This window comes from Odocoileus virginianus, chromosome 29 (genome assembly GCF_023699985.2).
Source record: "Odocoileus virginianus isolate 20LAN1187 ecotype Illinois chromosome 29, Ovbor_1.2, whole genome shotgun sequence".
Lineage (NCBI taxonomy): Eukaryota > Metazoa > Chordata > Mammalia > Artiodactyla > Cervidae > Odocoileus > Odocoileus virginianus.
Window position 1 is genome coordinate 29,668,198 of NC_069702.1, and position 13,105 is coordinate 29,681,302.

General features: G+C 38.5%; 1 long non-coding RNA gene across 1 annotated transcript in view; it reads left to right on the forward strand.

Annotated features, from left to right (window-relative positions):
• The window catches only part of LOC110124831 (uncharacterized), a 73,365-nt gene that overhangs the window by 23,719 nt on the left and 36,541 nt on the right, over positions 1 to 13,105 (forward strand). The window contains exon 2 of the long non-coding RNA XR_002309892.2: positions 7,909 to 7,988. This is a non-coding gene — a long non-coding RNA (uncharacterized lncRNA). The remainder of the gene's footprint in view (positions 1 to 7,908; positions 7,989 to 13,105) is intronic.

Consider the following 13,105-nt stretch of genomic DNA (forward strand, 5'->3'; position numbering starts at 1 on the left):
TTGTTCTTGAGAACAAAATAAATAAATGTCATTAGTTTATTATTTTCAGATCATAAGAAAATAAAAAGGGAAGGAGAAATTTCTAAATGTAGAAACATTTAATTACCAGAAATAAAAGCTGAGACTAAGAACAAAGATAAAAAAAAAAGCAAAAACTTAAAAACAGGCTGAGGATGCTTGATAACAAATCTGTGTCTCATTGCCTTAGAAGCCCTTCTTAAAATATAAATGGGAGTTTAAAAACAAAAGTACTTATTTTTAATTGAAGGACAATTGCTTTAAAATATTGGTTTGATTTCTGCCATCCATCAACATGAATTAGTCATAGGTGTACATAGGTCCCCTTTTTATTAAACCTCTTTCCCACCTCCCACCCTTTCCCACCCCTCTGGGTTGTTACAGAGCTCCAGTTGAATTTCCTGAGTTATATAGGAAATGGAGTTTTAAATGGTCATTGTGTCATTAAAATCAGATTAGATTATGTTTTTATCTTTTAATCTAGGAAGCAGAGAGGTAAAATTCCAAATGTTTTGCATCTAAAATATTGAAATGTGTTGGAATTCCTTACCTCATCAGTGTCTAGGGTGAGCACAAGCAAATCTCTCTAAATTCAGATAGCTCTGGTTGTCCAGAATTAGAATCTCCTATTCTTCCTTGGAGATGCAGTGTAGAGACTCTTTTTGCTTCCCCCTTTTAAAAAAGTAGAACCCGGAGCAAGCCGCATTAAGAATTCTTTTTCTGAGTCTTCTTGACACATTCCAACTGCCTATGCCTGCATGTGTGCCGGCTCAGTCGCTTCAGTTGTGTTGGACTCCTTGCAACTCCATCAATTGTAGCCCGCCAGGCTCCTCTGTCCATGGGATTCTTCAGGCAAGAATACTGGAGTGGGCAGCCATTCTCCAGGGGATCTTCCTAACCCAGGAATCAAATCTGCATCTCCTGCATTGCAGGCAGGTTCTTTACCACTGAGCCACTGGGAAGGCCCCTCCAGTTGCCTATTGATGCCCACAAAGCTCTCGGTAAGCCTGTGTGTGTATGTAAGTGTTCGTCGCTCAGTTGTGTCGGATTCTTTGTGACCCCATGGACCGTAGTCCTCTAGGCTCCTCTGTCCATGGGATTCTCCAGGCAAAATACTGGAGTGAGTTGCCATTCCCTTCTCCAAGGGATCTTCCCAACCCAGGAATCAAACTCTTGCACTGCAGGCAGATTCTTTACCTTCTGAGCCACCAGGGAATCTCCTTGGTAACCCTAAAGACTCCTAAAAACAAATTCCTTCGAATCTTTCAGTTTTAGATCAATTAACTAAGACTGAAAAGCCACACAAAACCTCAACTCAGGATACTTCTAATTTCAAAGCTTCTCTGTCCACACCTCAGCAGCTTGACATCCATAGCTCTACCCCTCCTGCCAGAGACCATACCTCACGGTCCTGCAGTGTCTGCCCCAGGCAGGATCGGGAAGTGGGGAGGGGATCTGGCAGCATTTTCTGCCTTGGGCCAGGATGTGGCTTCTTTTTCCTAATCTTCTCTAGTCAGGCTATCTAAACTGCTCTGAATTCATAATGTAGACTTTGGCCCCTTTGGCATTTTCTTCTCTGCTTTCTAGAACTCATTTTAAGTAAGCTGGGGTGAGTGGAATAGGAAGTGGGTCTCTGTAAACTTCATTTATCTGAAATTCACTTACGTGGGATAGCTCATTCTCTGATAACCCCTACAAAAGGGGCACTATCTGTTACATAATATATATGAAGACTTATGTTTCTCATGATTACTTCTTTCAAGTATAATTTTATCATAGAGAAGTAAATTTCAACTATTTCTAGACAGACATGGATTATACTGTGACTCTGAGACACTGCATTTCACAGTGTCACATTTAATGACACATCATTAAAAAAATAAATATTTTCCTGACCACGAGAGTCCAGGGATGAAGGGTTTGGAGGATTATACTGAATTTTAGATAGAGCAAGGTAATATTTGGTTTTATGTAAAAATGCAGGACTCTAAACCAACTGGACTGCAAATGTAAGAAAGCAGCCAGGATTTCTCATTCAGACAAGAGGGAGATCCTATCACTTTCCTTCTGCTGTCTCAGCATTTCTGGTTGAAATACAGAAGTGCAGAGAGGTACAGAACTAAGCAAAAATAACAGAGGAAGTACACATGATGAAGCATATGTATTTGCTCTTTAAACCAGCAAGATGTGTTTAACTCTGGTCTGGTTGTGCTGTGCTTTTCAGAATATAATAAAATCTAGCACAGAATGGAGGGAAAGGGAACGATATCTATTAGGGTCTACTTTTATCCTGCTCATGGTTCTTGCCCTTTATTATTGCATTTATTTCTCATAAGAACCCCAGGAGACAAGTATTATTATGATCCACACTTTTAAGATGGGCTTCCCAGGTGGCTCAGCTAGTAAAGAATCCACCTACAACGCAGGAGATATGAGTTTGATCCCTGGGTCTGGAAGATCCTCTGGAGAAGGAAAATGGCAACTCACTCCAGTATTCTTGCCTGGAAAATCCCATGGACAGAGGCACCTGGTGGGCTACAGTGTATGGGACTGTAAAAGAGTTGGACACGACTTAGTGACTAAACAATAACTTAAGATATGAAAATAAGCAGGAAGGAGCTTTTGCAACTTGCTCAACACCATACAGGCAAATTGTAGAATCAAACTTCCAGTCTAGTCTGTGTAGCCCAAGCTAACAGGGTTCAATATTTGTTGAATAAATGACATGTTGAATAAATAAATGAATACTGTATCTCTCACTCTTGCCATTCCAGGCAGATCTATCTGTGATGAAGGGGCAGCACAGATCTGTCCTTACTCAAGGTGTAGGGCAAGATCCTTCACCTCCTGTATCTTGTCTAAGGACATTCAAGTCATCTCTCATATTTTCTGATATATGTGAAACTGGATTGATCCTCACGTTGTGCTGGAGTAAGATAAGATAGAGAAAAGAAAGTAACATTTATTAAATATCTTCTAAATAATAGACAACGGACAGACTCTTTTTCTATGTTGTTTCATGGAATCCTCATACCAGCTTTATCAAGTAAGCCTTATTATCCCCATCTTTAGAGATGATAACACAGGCTTTGAGAGGTTAAGGAGCTTGTCAAAGATATAGATCTGATAAGCATATTACATTTGAATACAGATCAGTATGATTCCAGAATCTGTACATGCTGTTTTTTCTGTTTTTTTTTTTAGTTTGTATGTTTGATTTGTGATATTGTATTAGTTTTAGGTATTCAGTATTGTTATTCAGTATTTTTTATAGATTATGCTCCATTAAAAGTTCTTACAAGCTAATGGTTATACTTTGTTCTTTACACTATATCCTTGTTTATCTATTTTATGTGTAGTAGTTTGTATCTCTTAATCCCATACTCTTAATCTGCCCTGCCTTTCCCTTCCCCCTTTGGTAACCACTAGCTTGTCTTCTATGTCTGTGAGTCTGTTTCTGCTTTGTGTATACATTCATTTCTATTATTTTTTTAGATTCTACATAAAAGTGATATCCTACAATACTTGTCCTTCTCTGACTAATTTCACTTATCATAACATTCTCTAGGCCCATCCACATTGCTGCAGATGGCAGAATCTTATTTTTTTATGGCTGAGAAATATTCCACTCTATGCATGCATGTGTGCTAAGTCACTTCAGTCATGTCTGACATTTTGCGACTCCAGGGACTGCAGTTCGCCAAGCTCCTCTGTCCATGGAATTCTCTAGGCAAGCATACTGGAGTGGGTTGCTATGCCCTCCTCCAAGGGGTCTTCCCCACCCAGGGATTGAACCCACATCTTTTATGTCTGCTGCATTGGCAGGTGGGTTCTTTACCACTAGCACCACCTGAGAAACTCATTCCACTACACACACACACACACACACACACACACACACACGTGCGTGCGCACACACGCAAACACACACACACAAGCACTCACGCACGCACACACACATGTGCACACACTATATTTTATCTATTTGTCTGTTGTAAATAGTACTTCTATGAACATTGGGGTGCATGTATCTTTTCAAAGTAGTGTTTTTCATTTTTTTCCAGATATATATCCAGCAGTGGAATTGTTGGATCATATAATAGCTCTATTTTTAGTTTTTTGAGGAACTTCCATACTGTTTTACATAGTGGTTGTACTAATTTATATCCTTACCAAAAGTGTATAAAGGTTACCCTTTTTTCAGATCCTCTCCAACCTTTGTTATTTATAAGAATTTTTAATGATGGCTATTCTGACAGGTATGAGGTGATATCTTATTGTTGTTTTGATTTGCATTTCTCTGATAATTAGAGATGTTGAGTATATTTTTGTGTGCCTGTTAGCCATTTGTATGTCTTCTTATTCCAGGTCTTCTGGCTCTTTTTTGATTGAGTTATTTGTTATTTTGATACTCAGTTGTATGAGCTATTTACATACATGCTGTTTACGTCACACTGACCTTCAGTAGGAAACTAAATCTGGATGGATTATATTAATCAACATTATTTACTTTGAGACTTTGAAGTGCTTTGACTATGTTGTCTATTAATTAATAATATTATTTCATAATATTAATTCATAATAGTTGTTAAAACAGAAGGAAGCCTAGACACATTCAACTCAATTACTTTAATTTTAGTTATGGGATCTTGCACATCAAAAAAAAAATCCAAAACAAAGAAATTCCTACCTAAAGCCCAGAGTTGTAAGTTATGGTGTGAGTGTTCTGCAAAGTGTCTATGTTGTGTCACCTTGCTACTTTTTTAGATGGTATCTCCTTTTGAGATACTATGAGCCTAGCTCATTTCTAGGCTAAATTTCATCACTTGTATTCAAAGGCAAGAAAAATTTATGGATTTATTTTGGAAGATCTGGACAGAACTGGCAGTCTCTGATTAAAGGCCTAAAACCATTTGGGAAAAAAATCACATTATTTTCAATCCACATTTCTGCCTGATAGGTAGTGTCTGAAAGGTGTCTATGGAGGTAATTACCAGGGAAAATATAGGCTAGAAAAAACAAGAAATGGTAGACTGTATTTCCTCCAAAAACCAAAGAAATGAATCAACAGAAAGTAAACCAGTACACTCAGCATACTTTAAATTTTAGGGTTTTCATGATTCATTTAAGAGACCAATTAAAAACTGGAGAAGCATTTTAAAGAATATGATAAAAATCTTTAAATATAACTATATATTAAATAATTAGAAAATGTAAATTTTCCAAGCAGTTTCATTTCTTCAGATGACTCCTATAGATTGTTGTTCAGTTGCTAAGTTGTGTCTGACTCTGCAACCCTATGGACTGCATCACGCCAGGCTTTCCTGTCCTTCACTGTCTCCTGGAGTTTGCTCAAACTCATGTCCAGTCAGTTTGATGCTCTCCAACCATCTCATCCTCTGCAACCACTTTTTCCTTCTGCTCTCAATCTTTCCTAGCATCAAGGTCTCTTCCAATGAGTCAGCTCTTCCCATCAGGTGGTCAAAGTACTGGAGTTTCAGCTTCAGTATCAGTCCTTCCAATGAGTATTCAGGATTGATTTCCTTTAGGATTGACTGGTTTGGTCTCCTGGCTGTCCAAAGGACTCTCAAGAGTCTTCTCTAACGCCACAGCTCAAAAACATCAATTCTTTGGCACTTAGTCTTCCTTATGGTTCAATTCTCACATCCATACATGACTACTGTAACAACCACAGCTTTGATCATATGGACCTTTGTCAGCAAACTGGTATCTCTGCTTTTTAAAATGCTGTCTAGGTTTGTCATAGCTTTCTTTCCAAGGAGCAAGTGTATTTTAATTTCATGGCTGCAGTCACCATCCACAGTAATGTTGAAGCCCAATAAAACAAAATATGTTACTGTTTCCAGTTTTTCCCCATCTATTTGCCACGATGTGATGGGACCAGATGTCACAATCTTGGTTTTTTGAATGTTGAGTTTCAAACCAGCTTTTTTACTCTCCTCTTTCACCCTTTCAAGAGGCTCTTTAGTTCCTCTTTGCTTTCTGCCATTAGAGTGGTATCGTCTATATATCTGAGCTTATTTATATTTCTTCCAGCAGTCTTGATTCCCACTTGTGATTCATCCAGCCTGGCATTTCATGTGGTATACTCTGCATATAAGTTAAATAAGCAGGGTGACAGTATACAACCTATAGATATATATATTCTATAAATATGTCATATATATGTATCTTATAAATAACTGCTAACAATTATTATAAATGATACAACAATAATAATGAATATTAATATTCTGTGCATATAGTAAACACTTAACATGCATTATGCCATTTAAAACTTAAGTTCTAGCAAACTGTCTTTCTGAGTGGTAACCATGACCAATTGTTAAAGTGCAGTTGTTTCCTTTAACAGGGAAGGCACGTCTGGTTTCACTCATGTATGTTACCTGTCTTGCTTGGGAAGGTATTTTGGCTATTGATGCCTGCTCTAAATCTTAAGTACTTTTCACCACATGCAGGGTAACTTTGGCTAAATTGACTTTCCACTCTCTTGTTAAGCTTACAATGTAATGCGGCTTGCTCTAAGTTGTAAGAACAAATTATGCTTCTTTATACATGGAAGCAAAATAGGAACAGATGCATTTTCAGGCCTCTTGGAGATGGGATGTCATCCGACATCTTGTAATTCCTCTGGTGTCTGTCAGCAGCTTCATAACTCAGCAGGCACTGCAGCTTTCTCTTCTGTTAGCTGTGACTTCTTACAGAGACACAACTGTTCTCTGTGCTGCTTTGTAGGAGCCAGCTAACTAGATTCACTAATTGCCTCTTCCTATGTCTCCAGTTTAAATTTCCTAAGAGAAAGGACCTGACTGATTTAACTAGTCATCATTCCATATAGGAGATCTGAACTGGGCGGAACTTTGAGTCAGGGCATCTCATAGACTGTTGGCCAGTAAAAGTACCCGTCCCTTACCTAATCAGTTGAATCCAGGGAGGTAGAGTAAAAGTTGTAAAGCATGATGAAAGAAATTTCTAGAAGGAGATGTGGGTTTGGCAGGCATTTTGAAACTCCCAGAAGGGGTTATGACTGTCAGATACCTTTCTCGGCCTATTTAGTATAAGTTTCTTGACTGAATGGCAATATTAAAGTTAAAACCAGACTTTAAAACATTAATTTATAACAAGCAGCAGAGCTCTGCTCTGCTCCCAGCATCAGGGTCTTTTCCAATGAGTCAGCTCTTCACATGAAGTGGCCAAAGTACTGGAGTTTCAGCTTCAGCATCAGTCCTTCTAATGAACACCCAGGACTGATCTGCTTTAGGGTGGACTGGTTGGATCTCCTTGCAGTCCAAGGGACTCTCAAGAGTCTTCTCCAACACCACAGTTCAAAAGCATCAATTTTTCAGCACTCAGCTTTCCTCACAGTCCAACTCTCACATCCATACATGACCACTGGAAAAACCATAGCCTTGACCAGACGGACCTTTGTTGGCATGGTAATGTCTCTGCTTTTTAATATGCTATGATCCTAATTCTGTCGAACTGTAGACACATAGATACATAGGGAAAAGACTGAAAGGAAATACACAGAAAGACTGATCATTTTTGTTAGGAAAATGGACGATTTAAATTTTGAAAATATCGGTCTTTTCAATATTTCTACAATGAATGTGAATTCTTTTATTATGAAAACAGAATGATACATTCCATACATTTAAAATATAGGGCATGCTGATTCTGTGGTAATGGATGTGTGGTAAAGTGAACTAAAATAAACTTGGTTAGACATTTAGAATTATTTCCAAGTCTATGAAATTTAGTCTTACAAGAAGTCTACAGAATGTAATTCCTCCTACTTTTCAAGGGGGATAAAGGCTTTCTAACATTGAGATGGGCTTCATATTTTTTTTAACCTCTATTTTCTTTCAGATCTCTTTTAATAATTACCTTGTAAGAAAACTTCTGCAGGAAAAAGAACTGAAAATGACACCTGAACTCACTGCAAAATGGTAATGTCAATGTGAAGATAGAATTCTGGGACCTCCATTCCAGGATTTTCTCTGTTGTAGTGACTTTAATTACACTCATTCCTATTAAATTGCTTCTAGTTAATCTATAGTTACATCAGAATCCTCCTCATGAATTTAATTACATGCATCCATCTGGTCATTCATAAACACTCACAGGGCAACTTCTATGAACTAGTCAGTGGATTCTGATTCTGAGGTTACAAGGGTGAGTAATCATAGTCCCTTTCCTCTCCAACAATTGTGAGAGAGTCAGACATGTAAAGAACTAATTAAAAGTTTGGTCTGACAAGTGAGATGTGCTGAGAACTATGCTATCAAATAACGTTTAGAAGTTGGTTTATTGACTCAGCCAGAATTTACTGAATTTTAACTTTGTGCAAAGTTTAGTGTTAGAAGATATAGTCTGGTAAATGATTTTGTTTTCTACAAGCTTGCATTCCATTTGGTGAGGCAATAATGCACACACATTTAAGATTAGCAGTGGTAGTTCTAGGCAGTTGGAGATTAAATTTCAACTACTTATAGTAAATAAATAAGAGCCACCCAACACAGAAGAGGCCTTCAGAGACAGGAGCAGTTTCAAAAATCTAATTATGGGACTTCCCTGTTGGTCCAGTGGCTAAGAATCCAAGCTCCCAGTGCAAGGGGCCTGGGTTCGATTCCTGATCAGGGAACTAGGTCCCACATGGCTCAACCAAATGTTCCGCATGCTGCAATGAAGATCAAAGATCCCGAGCGCTGCAACTAAGACCCAGTGCAGCCAAATAAATAAACATATATAAAAAAGAATCTAGTTGCAAAACTCCCTGAATGAGTCTTGCAAAACAGATAGAGCCACAGGGCAGAGAGGAGGAACAAGGTGTCTGAGGGTGGAGTTGGCAAATAGTGTCCATTTTTTATCTTCCTCAGACCTGAAGGCCTCTTCTTAAATAAATATTTCATTTCCTGAAATTAAATTCTTTCTGTAACCTGCATGAACACATAGTTTAAAGACTAAATCACATTAAGTATTCATACATATAATATCCTTACTGTAATTTAAAGGAGAAGGAAAAGTGTAATAAGCAGTGTGCATTTCAATATATAACGCTTGAGTATGACTACAGAATAAGCCAAAATGAAGTAGTCAGATGTTTGTACCTACTCGTCATGATGATGAATTTAGAAGAAACAAAATTAAAAGCCATGCTGAGCAAGATGTAGAGGAAAATGAAAGAGCAGAGGTACAGTAGACACTAGAATAAAAACTAGTTTTAGGATAAGTGATGACAGACTGGACCGGCCTATATATGATAAGAGAAAGAGGGAAGTAACCTTAATTGCAGTAGGGAAAACAAGTCAAGACAAATTACAGATTGTTGAAGTGAGAAAATGAGGAAGTATGATTTTCTTGCAAATGAGCTGTACCTTATTTACAAGTGTGTGTCAAATAATTCCCTGCGCTGCATAGGACAGAGGTGAGACAGAATAGTTCAATAAACAAAGTCTGTCTTAAAACCGAATATGGAGGCATACATTCGGTCTTGAATTTACTAAGGGACCACAGAGACCATATGCTTTGATAGTCAACAGGAAATTGGAGACCTATTGAAAAAAGAAAGAGCAATTCAGGGGATAATAGCAAAGTTTTGTGTCAGATCTCTGGGGAATAATGTTGAAAAGAAGGACGGTAGTTCAGATGGTAAAGAATCTGACTGCAGTGCAGTGGACCCAGGTTCCAATCCTGGGTTGGGAAGATTCCCTGGAGAAAGGTATGGGAACCCAGTCCAATATTCTTGCCTGGAGAATCCAATGGACAGAGGAACCTGGCGGGCTACAGTCCATGGGGTCACAAAGAGTTGGACACGACTGAGGGACTAACACTTTCCCTTTCCTTATTTACAAGTGTGTGTCAAAATAATTCCCTGCATTGCATGGGACAGAGAAAAGACAGAATAGTTCAATACACAAATTCTGTCTTAAAACCACGTGTGGAGGCATAGATTAGCAATTTAAAGAAATTTCAAGTTTTAATTTTCATAATATACATAATAAGAATCTGTTATGCCCATTTGAATAATAGAGTTATTAATAAAATGTGGTGGTGTCTGTGTATTTCTTGTATTTCAATTAACATTAATGGTATCTCAAATCTTCACTTTAAAATACTGGCAAGTATCAACTACAAATGCAGATGGTACAAGTGTGGGCCATTAGCTCAAAGGCCAGGAATGGTGCTTGCCCTTAGGAACTTGATTTTTCCCAATGGTTAACAACTCTTGGAAAAGTTTGAGCAAAAGCACAGTATACTCTTTCTGTAATGAAAAGGAAGGTGAAAGCCTAACATATTCTGTATGTATTAACATACAAGGGCTTCCCTGGTGATTCCGATGGTAAAGAATTCACCTGCAATGCAGGACATGTGCTTTTGATCCTTGAGTTGGGAAGATCCCCTGCAGAAGGGCATGGCAACCCACTCCAGTATTCTTGCCTGGAGAATTCCATGGGCAGAGGAGCCTGGTGGGCTATAGTCCATGCAGTCGCAAAGAGCTGGACAGGTCTGAACAGCTAACACTTTCAATTTTTTCATTAATATACATAAAGAGCTGGATCCTAGGCTTGGATAAGCAAATTGTTTTAATTGCCTCCATGAAAATATGGTGAACATTTGAAAGGCATGCAGGATGTGAATCAAATTTTTCTTGTTTGGACATTTCCCATATATTGCACTGACCCTTTTCACTGTATATCAATAGCAGCTTCAATCGTTGTGAATTTTTATGCCTGCAAAAGCTGCCAAAATACCAATAAAAGATTGTTCTGTCTCCATTTCAAAGTCCCATTACTATACCACTTCCTCTGTGGCTCAACAGTAAAGAATCTGCCTGCAATGCTGGAGATGCAGGAGATGTAGGTTCGATCCCTGGGTTGGGAAGATCCCCTGGAGAAGGCAATGGCAACCCACTCCAGTATTCTTGCCTGGAAAATCCCATGGACAGAGAGCATGGTGGGTACAGTTCATAGGGTTGCAATATACAACAATAAAAAAGGCTTAGGCTAAGTTAAGTTACTGCAAAACTAATGCATTATAGTGATTTGAAGGAGAGTGTGGAGGCCTTCTGTTGGATAGAGCCAATTAGTAGAGACTTTTAAACCAAAGGCTACAGATTTTATTCAGAAAGTCTTGAGAAGTTATTGGAATGTTCTCATATCTTAACTTACTCTAAAATTTACATCTCTGTAGTTTTTCATGTTTCTATAATTTTTATACTATCATAACTCAAAAGAATCAGAATTCTTGATAAAAAGACAGTGAGTTTGCAAGTTGTATCAACTTATTGTGAAAGTAAAAGTGTTAGTTGCTCAGTCATATCCAGCTCTTTGTGATGCCATGGACTATAGCCCTCCAGGCTTCTCTGCACATGGAATTCTCCATGCAGTAATACTGGAGTAGGTTGCCATTCCCTTTTCCAGGGGATCTTCTTGACCCAAGGATTGAACCCGGGTTTCCTGCATTGCAGGCAGATTCTTTACCATCTGAGCCATCAGGGAATCAGTTTACTAGGAGACGTTTAAGCAGAGTTCAAATTCCAGCTGTCACCATGGCCATTTGTGGTTAAAACATCAGTTGTAGTGAGAGGGTAACAGGCAGGAAGGCCAGGAGTCTCCAATTGGAGGAAATAGGCTGCAAGTGCCAGACATTTTTATCTCTCTTAAGTGGCAGGAGGAAACAAACTGATGATATTTTTTTTCCTTCTCTATACAAATTTAAAAGGAGGTTTCTCTTAAAATGCTGTGTTGCCATGACACCTGGTTTCACCTGAAGCTAACTATTCTCAAACCTTGAGTTAACCAATACATTTTTTCTTATGGAAATGTTTGTCTTAAGCTATGTTAATGTACCCTAGACTCTGTCTTCAAGTTCCGCCAAATGGCTCAGAACCTACTTGACATACTTGTATGTTATACTCAGATATTGTTCCCCTAATCTATGTAAACGAAACTATTTGTGTGGTAATCTGCCCTTCTACAAGATTCAAGTCAATCGTTCTATGGCTTGAGATGAATTATCTGGTGCCATTCTGAGTTTTAGGACATTCCTTTCTTTTCATTAACAGACTGCTAGTGACTATATAACATCCAGCTGAAGACTAGCAGGGGGGTACTCTTTCTGCCCCCTTCTGATGCCTATGTCAGAAGCTTTCTCTAGCTCCTTTATACTTTAATAAAACTTTATTACTCAAAAGCTCTGAGTGATCCAGCCTCGTCTCTGGCCCTGGATTGAATTTGTCTCCTCTGGAGGCCAAGAATCCCAGCGTCTTTTCATTCAGCAACAACCTTTCAGTAGGGAATATTCATTTCACAAATGTCATTCCTGTGATATCATGCCTGCTTTTCACATCAAATAGGTAGCTGCTGGTCATGTAATGAAGGGGGTAAGAATGAGCATCTCTGGAATTTTTGTTTTGTGAAGTTTCACAGCCTTGCAGCAATGTAAATCTTTAAATCATGTCCAGTGTTAGGAAAGAATCAAGCACATATCTGATTTTTCTTAGGGCAGCCGACCACATTTTAATCCCAAACTTCTCATGGTTTTGGGTTACTTTTATCTTTTAATGTCTAGATCTCTTCCTTTATGTCAACTGTCTTAGTTTCGGGCAATCTGAAGCTTAAATATTTTAGTATCTTCCAGAGCTCCCCTGGTGGCTCAGCTGGTAAAGAATCTGACCATAATGCTGGAGACCTGGGGTCAGTTCCTGGATTGGGAAGATCCCCTGGAGAAGGCAATGGCAACCCACTCCAGTATTCTTGCCTGGAAAATCCCATGGACAGAGAGCATGGTGGGTACAGTTCATAGGGTTGCAATATGCAGCAGTAAAAAAGGCTTAGGCTAAGTTAAGTTACTGCAAAACTAATGCATTATAGTGATTTGAAGGAGAGTGTGGAGGTCTTCTGTTGGATAGAGCCAATTAGTAGAGACTTTTAAACCAAAGGCTACAGATTTTATTCAGAAAGTCTTAAGAAGTTATTGGAATGTTCTGATGTCAACTTACTCTAAAATTCACACCTCTGTAGTTTTTCATGTTTCTATAATTTTTATACTATCATAACTCAAA